The sequence below is a fragment of the Hordeum vulgare genome, chromosome 6H, assembly GCF_904849725.1.
Source record: "Hordeum vulgare subsp. vulgare chromosome 6H, MorexV3_pseudomolecules_assembly, whole genome shotgun sequence".
Lineage (NCBI taxonomy): Eukaryota > Viridiplantae > Streptophyta > Magnoliopsida > Poales > Poaceae > Hordeum > Hordeum vulgare.
In genome coordinates this window covers 553419837-553434373 of record NC_058523.1, presented here as the reverse complement: position 1 = coordinate 553434373, position 14537 = coordinate 553419837, and the positions used below count along the sequence as shown (strand labels likewise).

Genomic DNA, 14537 nt, shown 5'->3' with positions numbered 1-14537 from the left:
AATGTGCACCTACAATGTCAAGGGAAAGCATGATTAATCCAATTGTAACTGTCTTTTTTTTGCAGATCCGAAAGGTAACTATATCTAGCTAAACAGTTCTTTGATGCAGAGGCCGGGGGCTCGTTTCCTTTTTATATAAAAAAAAAAGCTAAACAGTTATTTCCTACTACTAGCGGTTCGAATCCATTCCCTGTTAATGGTATGACATTTTCTTTTCTGTTGCAGGTTAAATACAAGGTTGAAGCCCCAGCACACAAAAAACCGTACAAGGTTGAAGCACTAGAAGTTGCATGTTAACGGGTTGTTTGGTTCGTAGGCACACGTCATGTTAGACAAGTTTGATCAAGTTAGGAAATTATCTGACTGTCATTTGGACAAAGACACTATTTGTAGTTTCCTAACTTTTATAAGAAACGCAAACATGGAAGAGTTCACTAATATCACAAATATTATAGGAAACTTTATTGAGTAAGCACTCTGCTACAAATATTATAGGAAACTTTATTGAGTAAGCACTCTGCTAATACAAGACATTATTCGATAGCAGGAGCAATACCAAACCATACAACCTACTTATTTCTATCAGGGTGCGCGGGTATTCAAGGGTAGACTTCAATTATGGATCGAAATCCTAGCATTGGAGTGATATTATAATCCTTGAATCCGGCTTCAATGAAAATCTTCCTCCACTCCTTCTCGTCTCGCTCGCCCCCATCAACACGCATCATTTGGACATCGAATAGAACTTGCGTCTCCCTAAGAAGAAGATCATCCTGTGACATCCCGGAGTCTATCACGACATCAATGATTATCACCTTCCCTTTGGAACCTCTACTTGTTATTGCTTCTTTGCACCGTCGTAGTACCTTGACAGCATCTTCATCTTGCCACAAGCACAAAACCCACTGGAAAATGGAAGAACACGTCCCATTCAACGTATATGTAATAACTGAAGGGAAAAAAAAACAAGATACAGTGTCCTGTGTGTACCTTGAGTAGAACAACGTCTGCTGGTGGCACATACTCAAACAAATCACCAGCAACAAACTCGACATTACCGATGGCAGGTGCCCCATCGATCGCGTGTGGGAGGTCCAACACGGTGCATCTGATGTGTGGGAATGCCTTAGTGACGGCTTCCGCCGTGGCACCATGAGCACCGCCGGCGTCAACAAGAGAGCTAACGCCCTCAAAGATGTTGCAGTGATCTTTGATGACGGTCTCCATAAGGAGGCGACTATCGGAGACCATGCCAGCGTTGAACATGCTACGCGTGCCCTTCTTCATTGTCATCTCATCCCGTTTGCACCCATGCGCCACTTCGAAGAGTGTCAGAGCCGACGCCCTCTCGTCCGTGAACCACTCACCTATACTACAGAGGGCGGTCAAGGACAGCGGGTCCACGAGCACGCGCATGATGGGGGACTGACTCCCTCTTTGTTTCATAAGTTCTAGAACTTTTTTAAGTCTCAACTTATAAGTCATAAGCCCTTATCTGTTTGTTTACAGAGACTTATAAATCCCGAGTCCCTACCTGTTTGTTTACAGAGACTTATAAGTCCATGTTGCACCTAATAAAATACACTTGTTCACATAACCCTTGTTCATACAAATGAAATGCAGAATAGTGACAACCGAAATAATAATTGTTCATAACACTTGTTCATACAAACGAATTAACACTTGTTCATAAGAACCAAAATAAGACAAAGTACATAACAACCGAGATAACATAAATTACATAAGCGAAGAACACTTCTTCATATCATTGTTGTTTCAAGGACCACAACCCATCAGCGACCCAAGCTCTGAATTGATTCATAGCAGCACTGTCCATCTCATTTGTTGAATCATTTGTTGTAGTCGTTGGCATAGACAATGGTACATAATTTTCATCTTGATCACACAAGTCGAAATCTATATCGGCGAGTTGACTTTGTCTAATAAAATTGTGCAGTGCAGTGCAAGCCACAATTATTTTGCTTTGTTTCTGCTGTGGATAACTAGGCAAGTGAAACAAAATCCTCCACTTGTTCTTCAGGACTCCAAAACACCTCTCGATGACATTTCTAAGTGAAGAATGGGTGAAATTGAAGTGTTCCTTTTTTCCTCTAGGCATTGTGCCATCACGGTACTCCTGGAAATGATAGGTTAAACCCTTGTATGGTGAAAGATAACCCGGTCTATTTGGGTACCCTGAGTCCACAAGATAGAACTTATTAGGTGGAGGTTTTGGAAACTTGTCACCAAATCTGGATCGGGCATCATTGAAGACCCTCATGTCATGCACTGATCCTGGCCAACCAGCTAGGACAAATGTGAATCTCATATCAAAGTCACACACACACATCACATTCTGACTCTTCTCCTTATGTCTATTCCTATGCTGGGCAGCAGTGGCAACTGGTACCACAACTTGTATGTGTGTACCATCTATTGCACCAATGCAATTATTCATAAACGGTGCATACTTTCTAGATCTTAATTTTAAATGCACAGTCCTGAATTGACGATCTATTGGTCTGATGATGTCTTTTGCAAGCTTGATCAGACATGCCAAAACCTTATCAAACTTCCTTACAATTGTCTCCAATGACCTAACAAATCTGTTTTCTGCTTGTCTTACAGATTGAGAGGAACCTACTATCCATAGAAATAGGCCTAGAGACTCAACTGATGACATTCTTTTAGTGGACTTCAAAACCATAGGAATCAACAAGCACACTATGCAATTTCTTAAACATTGGTCTGTGCATTCTAAACATGTTGTAACAGGCCGTTTCGTTGCGTAGTGTTGTCATAACCCAATCATGCCCAGACTCTATTGGTACTCTTCTAGGTCCTTTGTTACAGTAAGAGTCCAAGTGGTACATACCAATCATGCAGACCATTTGCATCATTCTTCTCTTTCTTTTTTGGTGCATGAACAACATCAGTGCTTCATCATCACTGCTGCTCCCATCATCACTGCTTATTCCATCAACACTGATGTCATCATCTTGAAACATGCAAACATTAGTACAACTTCTTCATCATGCACCACCTCTTGAACTTGAAAACATTAGTACGTGCAAATTAAACACTTGAACATGCAATGGTCATTTAACAAGGTCACACAACACAGGTCCATTACATAGTTCTATTAAAAAGGGCAATCAAGATAACTAGTACACTAGTACAACTTCTTCATCATGCACCACCTCTTCAACCAAGTCAGCCTAGCCTCATTAGTTGAAATGTTCTCAAATATGACTCTGTTTGCCTCATCTGCAAAAAGTTGAGTCGCCATGAAGTACTCAACACTTGTTTCTTCTGCACCAGATTGAACTGCCAACAATTGACAATGAGTAATGGATTCCTTAGTGTTGTTTGATTTCTTCTCTCTTGCCTTGTCCTTTGCTTCCTGCCTTTTGTTTGCATATTTAGTGATCATGTCAGAAGTGTTATCACTGTTAATAGTATTGATGAGCCCTGTCATTAGTTTCACCATTGGGCTCTTGTGTTTCTTTCCTGGGCTTGAAGCTGACTGTTCACCGCCGCTGCTCCCCCTCTTCTTGCTGGTGGTGCTCATTGGACTCTACTCATTTCCATCATCGGCAACATCATATTCTTCTTCATCATCTTCATCTAAGGGCACATAAGATGATGATCCATCAACTGCCACACCTTGAAATAGCTCTATTAGCATATCCAAATACTCAGGATTGCCACCCTTGAATTTTCTGACATCTGGTCTCTCCTGCATCATTAGTTAGATAATTAGTACAAGGCTGAATAATGTAAACAAGTGTGAGAAATTCTGATGTAATTTGAAAAATAATGTATGTACCTTAATTATTTTTTTCCACCACTCATTTGATGCGGTGATAGCTCCATCTCCAGTTCGGCCATAACCAGTTTGCTGCCCCAACCACACCCAAGCAGTATAGTAGCTCTTGAGTCTAGCAATGCAATTTTTGAATTGCTTGGTACTATGCAGGAGGGCCGCACGCTGATAATTTTTTTTCTTCATGTTATTGTATGCTCTACTTGTCCAAACACCATTCACACAGTGCCCATCCCTAGCTTCCTCATAGGCGATGTTACAAAATATAGTAATATGCGCGTCTGTCCAATCGGCCTTTGCAATGGTTTTCTAAACAAAAATAACAAGTACACAATTCAAACAAAAATAACAAGTAGACATTTCAAACAAAAAATAACAAGTTCACACAATTAGCTAGCACAAAAAGAAGATGAATTTTAACGCTGATACAAAAAAAGAACTATATACACAATTTTAAATTTTACCTCTCCAAAACCATTGTTGTCATCTTCATCTTCAAAGCCTTCATTCTCGTCGACATCTTCTGAAGACGCAGCAGTTGACGACACACGTTGCTTCCCCGCAGTTTTTCCTCTACTGCCGATAGATGAGGACGCATTGGCTCGACTTACGCCGCGCCCGGTGACCTGCGACACGGTCCTCCCATGGCCTATGATGCCTCCCTCAATGGCAGCTGCGGCCGGGGCGACGAATGGACGCAGGTGAGAGCCGGCTCGACCTCCGATGTTCAGAGACCGGCTGCGACCTCCTCCGCCCTAGGGCATGGGCCTACCACGACCAGGTCCGATCGGAGGAAGGCCATGACCGGCCGACTGGTCGAAGAGGAGTTGCTGGTACGAGCCCAATTCCGGGAAGTCGTGGACGTTGCTGTTGAGATCCAAGAAACGCCCGAAACCCATTCCCCTCCCGAGATTTCCACCGGTGGATGAGAACTGAGAGAAAAAAGGCATCTGCTCCTCCTCCTCATCAGCCATGGTACGGTCACCTGGGACGCGGGGATCGTCATCAGCCATGGCGCGGTAACCTGCAGTCAATATGGATCATCATCAGCCAAATTGTCAACAGGAAACTGGTCATCAGCCATGGCGCGGTACTGCCGGGTTGAACCAGCAACATGAACCAGCAGGACCAGAAAACTCCATGGGACCAGACACCCTCCAGCGCAGAAAACATGAACCAGCAGGACCAGACGAACTGAGGGAGACGAGGCGGCGGCCAGGCGGCGACGAGGCGGCGACGGGGCGGGGCAGCGACTGGGCGGCGACGGGGCGGGCGGCCGGCGGCCGGGCGGCGACGGGGCGGGCAGGGACGGGGCGGGCGGCCGGCGGCGATTGGGGCGGTGCGAGCGACGAGGGACAGGGCGGCGGCCACTGGATCGGGAGACTTCCGCGGGCCTAACTAGAATAAGTTCCAATAAGCTTCTATTAGAGAGTCTTATTTGATAAGTCCCAAATAATCATAATAAGTCCCAATAAGTCCCTTGTGTGTTTGGTTTAGGTGGGACTTAGCACTTTTCTAAGTCCCAAAAACCAATAAGTCTCTGAAAACAAACACCCTGTGAGTGCACGAGCTGTCCCCGACGAGGAGGCGCGAGAGGGGGGGGTGAGCTTATAGTGCACGTCGATGGCATCATCATGGTGAGTGCCCTGGTCGACTGAGAAGACACCAAGGATGGTGAGGGCGCGCATGAGCCGACGGAGGTGGGAAACCTTTGTCGGCTGGACCCTGGCCTCGGTGGCGATATCGGACAAGGTGGCGGCACCTCCGCGACGGTGGATGGCGTCGGGGATGCGTAGGTCCACGGCAGCCCTCACCACCGCGGACTTGACGTATGCCATGGCGTTATGGTAGAGCTCAAGCTGAGCTTCGAGTAACCCCTCCGTGCTGATGATCACATCGTTTCCAGTTTCTTTTTGGACATGCACCAGCGCCACCATATGTTTTCTTCTCAACTGGTCACTAGGGAGGAGAGGAGGTAGGCCACCTGAATTTTTCATCATGGAAAAAGATGGCAAAACTCATAACTATGAATTATAATAATGTACGAGAAAACTTGAGGGAAATGACAGAAAAGTTATAAGAAACTAAAACAAAGTTTAAGGCCGTTCATCAGCATGCCTAGCATCGGCGAGCGCCACATGCTTGGAATTCTTCGGCAGCCTAAGCGCGTCGTTGTCGTCGTCGTGGCCAAGCTTGCGCAGACGGGGGATGCAACAAGGGGTGAGAGCGTTGAGGACCAAGGGGGCGCCATGATGTGTTGTGTGTGGCAGCAGCGCTGCTATGGTCATGGGTTTTTTTATAGACTCTGTAGAATTCGGTCTTACACCTTCCATCTTACTCCTACTGTCCTAGTTACTAGTACTACAATGCCTTGTTTTATAGGAGTGTATTCTAGCTAGGAAAATGATTGCGCAACCACCATGATCTACCTACCTGATGAATGTACGTATGTATCTTTATCTTTCTAAGATTAAGGACGGACGTGGATATACAGCCAGCCAGCCAGCCGAGACGAAAGCAATCACGTCGGAGACGAAAGCATGCACACCGCCGATCGACGCGCGACAAGCTGGCTAAAGTCGTACGTGCTTGTTTCTCTAAGCGGTTGGATCTGGTGTTTCCATCCATGGCGACGCATCTTTTGCTGGAGCCTACGTACCCCTCCATTGTTCCATGACGTTCAAAGCAGTGCACTCATACACTCAGCCCGCAGGCAGATTCAGCACAACGACCATCGCGGGCCACGAGGGGTGGAGCGTGGCAAGAGAAAGTAGACACAAGAAAGAAAATAAGTGATAGTACTATAGTTTATCTAAAAAACGTAGTGTGTTGAGGGAAAGAGGAGGCATTAGTTTTTGGATTTTTTTCATGATTTTGACCCTGGGACGAAAGTATTTCACGGAATGAACTCTGACTGAAACTATTTCACGATCTGACCTTTTTTAAAACGTCAGAGCCCGTGGAGTTGCAGACGCACATAGAAACGTCAGTCTACCGTGGCGTTGCTGCCCTACAGTGATACGCCTGTCTACCGTGGCGTTTATTATTCTGCAACGCCAGTCTACCGTGGCGTTGCAGACCCACTGTGAAACGCCAACAGTGCTGGCGTTGCTGCCCTACAGTGACACACCTGTCTACCGTGGCGTTTTTTCTTTCTTGCAACGCCAGTCTAATGTGGCGTTGCAGGCCGATTGTGAAACGCCAACAGTGCTGGCGTTGCAGACCCACTATGGAACGCAGCGACGACATCCAGCCAGCCCACGGCATGCTGCCAGCAACATGTGTACTGCTGAAACGCCATGGACCATGGCGTTTCACTCGTGGCCTGCAACGCCACATAAGTCTGGCGTTTGAGTGGGTCTGCAACGCCACACTAGACTAGCGTTTCTATGTGCGTCTGCAACGCCACATTAGACTGGCGTTTCTATGTGCGTCTGCAACGCCATGGGCTCTGGCGTTTCAAAAAAGGTCAGATCGTGAAATAGTTTCAGTCAGAGTTTATTCCGTGAAATACTTTCATTCCAGGGGTCAAAATCGTGAAAAAGCCCTTAGTTTTTCTACTGCCTGTTGCCCTTATGTCTATGCATGGAGTCCAAAAACAAGTGTGGTCTGAACAATGCAGCACGTGTCGGAGGGTGAGGACCTTTCCTTCCAATCCTAACCTACACCTTGGGCGCTCCGAAGCCTGTCACCAAACTGACCTACACCCTGCACCAATGCGGTCTTAAGACCCCCGCGTCCTCTCATTACGGCACCGTAAGGAGAAACCTGCACAACGATGAAAAAGAGCCAGGACTAAGAGCAGCAGCACCATCGGCCCGTGGGAGGGCTCAACCTACACCGTCAACGACGGTAGCCGACCGAACGCAATAGCATGAGCATGCCAAGCCCGTGGACCACAGACCCGGCCTGGCCGCAGCCAGGCCGAGCTACACCGTCGTCTTCCCCTGCCCCGGAAAGGGGAAAGAGCGCGGGGGAAAGGAGGGTCTGGCGTCGCCAGCACCACCCGAGCCAGCGCCGGGGGCGCCCGAAGGCGACGGCGGGGGGAGACGGGGGAGGAGGGCACCCGCGGGATAGGAGCACGAGCGTCGCCCCGACCACCTCCCGGGGAGGCGGCGCGAGGGCGGATCCGAAAGAAGGGAGGAGGGCGACAGGGGCGGGGGCGGGGGCGCCTGACCGGCGGCCGGCGGCTGGAGATGGCGGGATGGGTGAGGGCGGAACCCTAGAGTCGCCTGTCGCGGGAGCTTGCAGCATTGGTGTTGAGCCCGAGGCGTTCCCACGCACCGGCTGACGCTCCCACCTTGTCGTCACGGCAGTCATGGGACTCGTCCACGATGTCTGCCACGGCGCTGCGCCGGGTCTGGTGATGCCGAACAAAATACCGCAGAGCCCCCCCCCCCCCCCCCCCCCCCCCCCGCGGGGCATGACGCCGGCTCCTTCGTCGAACACGGTAAGCGTCATCACGTTGAGAAAAGTAAAGAAGATTGGCACCACCTTGCCCCGGTTGGCCATGGTAATTGGGCGACCTCCCGCTAGCTAGCTTGAACTCTGTCTACCTTTCGTTCGTAGCAAAAAAAAAAAAAAAGAAAAAAAAAGGAGTTTTGTATGTTCGTGCTCCTGCAGTCTAGAGACAAACTGCCGAGGTAAGGGAACTGGTTACTCGCGGTATAGGGAACTGGTACAGATTTTCAATCCATGCGAAAAGAACAAGTCAAATTCATCGTTTCTGGCTCCACAGTCCACACACAACGGAGTGTACGTATTTCATAAAACTACCAAACTACATGCGTTCGTTGAGCAGCGTTCTAAATCAGCCGAGATAGTTAAATTATTTATTCCGAAATTTGGCCATCTCGGCCCGGCCCAATATATGTCCTTTCGGCCAAATATTTTGGCCCGATCTAAATTTGTTGGTCTAGCCGAACTTCCGGAGCCTTCTCATCATCGTTTGCATAAGCCCAAACATTATGTTTGTACTCCTCAAGGTTATGTTGGACTGTTAAACTTTGTTTCGCTTTGATTTCAAAATTTGGTCAAATTTCATTTCAAAATTAAAATTTAAGTTTTGCTATTTCATCCGCCGAAACTTTTGAAATAATCAAATTTTGGTCATCTCATCTTTCCTACTTCTATAGGTTTGAGTTTTTTTTTTGGAAAAAGAGGTTAAACCTCCGGCCTCTGCATCAATCGATGCATGCAGCCATCTTTATTAATTATTCCATAAAGGTCTAACAAGAGTATACATCAATCCACCCAAAGCCACCACTCACACTTACAAACTCGATAATGTGGAGTGCTCTCACTCCACATATCTAAGACCGGTGTTGTCGCCAATCCATTCACATAACGTATCAGGAGCAACAGCCGGTGCAACACACCTAAAACGCACACCTCACGCACACGTTTTACAAGCCGACATCATCATCGAACCACTGACCCATCTTCAGGAAAGAGATCCGCATCATCCATGCCAGCCAAACATCCGTCGACGCCACCACGGCGCCCAAAGGCGCCACCGCCCTTCACTCATCCGTCCAGATGTGAAGACTCCGGGAGATCTGTCGTGCGTAGCACCTGCCAACCAGGCATGACTCAGCGTAGCACCTGTCGGCCAGGCATGACTTGACAGCTCCACCAAAATTCCGTGCAAGACGAAGCCGCTCCACCTCCTGCCTCAGTCTGCCAGCGCTGCTCTACAAACGATGCTCCCAAGAGAGAACTGGCACCGCAATACCGCCATCGTCCGATCTGGAAGACCAGATCCTAGGGTTTCCCCCGAAGCAGTGCCCAACACCAGCAACCTTTCAGGACCCACACAGTGCCCACCACCACTCAGCCCTCTAGGCGACGCCTTCAGGAAGGTCACGACGTCAAGGACGCCGCCGCCCACCGGAGTTAGGTTTTCACCCGAGAGGCAAGGAAGGGGAGCAGAGGAGCATATGTATACCGACGTCTTCAAAAAGAATAACCGTGCCCTCGAACGTCGTCGTCGGCGCGGCCATCCTGGGCCAACCAAGGGGTTTCCCCCAATCCGAATCTCCTCCACCAGCTTCACCCGCAGGTGGCCCCCGGGAACCACGCCGGCAGCGCCAAGAATCCGCAGGAGAGAGGCCCACATCAAGGTCGGAGGACAACGGCCAGATCTGGCGCCGCCGGCCGCCATAGTAGCCACGTGACGGCTGACTAGGCAGCGGCCCACGAAGGGGAGCAGCACACCTCCACAACGACGCTTCCAAGAAAGATAGCGGCACCCGCGGGCGTCCCCGTCGCGGCTCCGATGAGGAACAGAACAAGGATTTCTCCCGGAGTTGCGCTGAACATCCACCGCCACCGACCCGCTGAGCATGGCCGCCACGCACCACCACGACCCCCAGGCAGGGTCACGGGTCACCGCACCGCGCGCCCTGGCCACCGCAGTCGCGCCTAGCCGACGCTCTCTGCCACCGCAGCCGCGCCCGGCCGCCGCTCCCTACCACCATGGTCGCGCGCCCCGCACAAGATCCGGCCATGGCAGCCCCGGATCCGCCGTCAGGCGCCGCCGGTGGGCGAGATCTCGTCGGATCCCGCAACCGCCAGAGCCCGAGGGCCGACGCGAGGGGCCCCGCCGCCGCCATCCCCGGGGCGCGCGCGACTTCACCGGCGTCCCCTCCGGCAGCGGCGAAGCGGGGAGGGGGCGGAGAGGGGGCCGATGGCGGCGCGGGAGGGTTGGCCGGTGACGACTCGGGGAGGGGGCGGAGATGGGGGCCGGTGGCGGCGCGAGACGACGGCCCCGAGTTGGTTTCTAAAGGTTTGAGTTGGTGGTGAGTTAATTCACTTTTCTCTACACATGTGAGATGTTTTGCCAAAAGGAGCAGAATTATATAGGGTCAGCAGAGAGTAGAACTCGGCACCTTATCTTGAGGGTTCTGGCGTCGTACCATCTAACCCGTATACTAGGGGTATGCCAAAGGATTGAACAACATTTATTAAATTAGCCCTCAATTATTTCCTCACGAGTCTTCCGTTTGCCATCTTTCTTCGCCTTCGCCGTCGCCGTCCTCTAGCCGTTTCTCCCTTCAATCATCGTCCTCCGGCATTTCAAAATGTGAACAATGATCGCGCGTCAAATTTTCCGATGCCTCTTCCATGCCTGCTTCAATTGCTCCAGCACCGCGCTGCCGCCGAGCCCTTTCCCTGCCTTTTCCATGTTTTCCTCAATGCTGAAAGTTGAAAGTAGGTGGTGTGTTTTTCCTTTTCTATTGGGAGGATTGTTGTAGAGTGGAATAGGTAAGAGGATTAAAACTGGAGTGAAACCCAACATATTTATAACGTTATACAGCCCAAATCAGGATGAAGCGTAATATCATCTTTAGCAGACTCCGTATAAATCGACCCTTAAAAACGCATATAAGGGACACTGTAAACCGTTTTTCCTTTTTTTGCCCGGACAAAACAGTCCATCTCCGACCACGGCGTGCCTCGCCCTAGCGCCCCGGCGCCGCCCGCCTCGCCCCCGCCTCGTCTCGACACCGCCCATTCCGGGTCACCGCGCGCTCCCTGGCACGCCCGCCCATCCCCGATTTGAGCTCGGCACTGCCCGCCGCCGCGCGCGCGTTCCTCTTCGTGGCCGTGTGAGCTCCCTCACCCTTGCCTCGCTCTTTTCCGATGCCGCCCCGCCCTGATTCGGGCTGCCAGAGGCCTGCTCCACCCTGTCCGTGGACGGCCTCGCCTCGGCAGTGAAGGTCGAACCGACCGCAATTCGGACCGGTGGCGGCAAATTTCGGCGTCCAGCGGCTTCTTCTGACGTGTGGCGACGGATTCCGGTGAGTTCAGTTCCGCGGCGGTGCGTTGCTCCGTCGAGGTTAACCGGTTTACGGGTTGAACTATATATTGCCTTCGAAACGGTATATATAAGGTTTTCGCGGATGGATTTACCATGACCCCTATAAAGTTTAAGGGTCGAACAAGTTTTACAGGGTCTGCTAGGCGTCGTTTCTTCGACCCAAACTATAAACACCTTGTTTTTCTACAGGTTTGTCCAGTTTACAGGGTCTGCTATGTTAGAGTTAACCTTGTTGTGTAGGCTTTCGTCATATTTATTTATTAGTGTCATGCATGTTATCACGTCCAACACTAGTTTGGCTGCCGGCATATAATCACGAAGAGAAGGGATCGTGTGCGTATATGCAAGTCAGCAGTGTGTGTCGTTGGGCTTGTTAGTAGTTTGCATGGATATATTAGCTGCATGCATCAAGCTCCGTGGAATCCGAGCGGCCGAGTTGCGTAGTAGAAAGAGGTGGAGAAAGAAGCGGGCACATTCAGTTGTGGCATGCGCCGGCTGCGTGAGCTCTTAACCATGTTCTGCACAAAACTTGGAAGTGAATCAAGCTGTGCGTGCTAGTGCGGGTAGTGGAGCGTTATTAGCGGACCAGGCTGTTAGGCTTGATCGTGTGTGTGCGAGCTGTGTTATAAAGCTCTGTAATCATTTTATGTATTTTGACAAAGAGAGAACAAGAGAAAAGCACAAGTGCGTGTGCACCAGACTCTGTGTGTTCTTCTCCCGTTGGTGTTGTGTATTGTGTGAGTCTTCTTCTTCCTTCAACCTCCAGCTCACGTGTGTGTGTTCCTTCCTCCTTTGGGTTGTGCCAACATGCTAGAGATGCTCTAAGCAGTTTGAGTGGTATCAACCATCGAATTGTTTCTTAGGTTTGTGAGCACAAATTTGTTTATTTTGGATCTCGTACAACCCAGACACAATTTGCTAGTTAGATGGACAAAAGGAAGACAAACCCACCCTGGTGTCAATCAATGTAAGTTTGTTTGTGACAGTATAAGCCAGTGAATGTAAGACTATATCAGTTTGCTACTCCTCGATGAGCAATATATATCAGCGTTTGCCGGGCGACGGCGCACGCCACCTGCAAACCTTGGTAGCGTTCGCCATGGCAATTGAGCGTGTGTATTAGCTTTCTCTCAGTGTTGAGTCATGTATGCTTGTGCTGCAGCCTGGAGATAAAACTGCCAGCTAAGGGAACTGGTCACTCGTGGCATAGGGAAGTCATATACAGCCCAAATCATGGGCAGATATTAGGGGGTTTGGCCATTTGCCTCCCCTCTCTTCTTCCTCGTCCGCCCAACGCCCATGCCCTCCATTAGCTCGGCCACCATCCCGACCCCTTATTGCCGTCAACACTATTGCAAACCTCCTCTCCACCCATCTTGCTGCTCTGGATGCCGTCGCAGCCTCGGATGCCGTCGTAATACGCTCGACTATTCTTAGACCGCAAGTTGCCATGTATGTGTTCGACAAATTGTCCGACCAGCCTTTTGTGATTCTTCTTTAGAAAAATGATGGATTCGGATGGTTCGTGGGATCAGGAGTATGGAAACACGTAGCTTCATGAGTTAATGCAAAAAAGAATTCTTTAAGTCATCTGAGTCACATGGAGATGTCCAGGTGTTGATGACGAAGAGCATCTAGGATGAAATGCACAGGGAGGCGGAGCATGTTCTGAACTTTAAGGTTCAATCGATGTGAGAAGAGTTTTGAAGCAGGATAGGTCGCTAGATCCACTACAGCATGAAACTGCATTTTCTACGGATATGTGTTGGAAAAAGTCGGTTTTGCCAACCGACCGGTTGTTGGTAAACTCTTATAAAACTATTGGTTGGTATATTACTCACATGCAAGGAAAAAAATAGCGTCCTATTTGAAATAGTGCAGCCTTAAAAAAAAGCTATGAATGAAATAGCGTGCTAATAGCGCGCTATTTTGTAAAATAGCGTGTCACAAAACATTGTTCAGATTTCAACATATAGCAACACAAATGACAGATTTCAGCAGCTACAACCGAGGACGCGGCAAGAGGAGAGGAGGCTGCGAGCGGAGGAGGTGACAAGAGGCGGTCGACCGTGGCTGGAGGAGACGGCCGAAGCACCGGTGACCGTCGTTGCTGCCGTCGCTCGGTAGGTTTGGTTAGGGATTTATGGTTCGCTCGGTAGGTCTGGCCGTTGCTATAGGTTTGGTCGCCGCTGGTTAGGGTTACTGGACCGGAAAGCCTAAAAGAATAGTGGGCTGATGAAAAATTCGTTTGAAAAAAATAGCGCAGCGTCGAAAAAATAGCGCCGATACGCGTTATAGCGCGAAATTACCGTATTTAGCGTGAATAGCGCCGTAGCGAGTGAAATATGCATAGCGTAGCGTTTAGTTTTCAAATACGCTATTAGCGCGCTATAGCGGCGTCTTAGCGTGCTATTTTTTTCCTTGCTCACATGTAATGACCAAATATCAGTCGGAAATGCTGAAATGTATAATCACACTGTTGTCACACACTTGGTCGGCAAATGTTCCTTACTGACCGTTGGTCAGCATTTGGGCTGCCGAAAATATTCGCATATGGCCCTGCAAAAACTTACCGTGAAGCCCATCTGAATTTTACATGTCGCGCGCGCCGCACAGCCCAACTCCTAATACATCACCCGCGTGAAAAAAACACCACCCCGCTATCTCTCTGCCTTCTAAGGTCTTATACAATGCAAGGTGCTTAGGAGACGTGCTTACATAAATAAATTGGTTTTTCTAAAGCACTGATGCCTATTTATATAGGATAGACGCTTAATTAAGCGCTCCTCATATAGAGATAAGCACCGATGTTTGTGTTTCTTATAAAAATTAGAAAACTATAAATAGTGTATTTGTCCAAATGACGGTCAGATATTTTTGTAACTTGGT

The 14537-nt window shown here is 49.4% G+C and overlaps 1 pseudogene; it reads right to left on the bottom strand.

The window, feature by feature from the left end:
* Positions 1–478: 478 nt before the first annotated feature.
* LOC123403454 lies at positions 479–6108 on the bottom strand (annotated as a pseudogene).
* Between the last annotated feature and the right edge of the window lie 8429 nt (positions 6109–14537).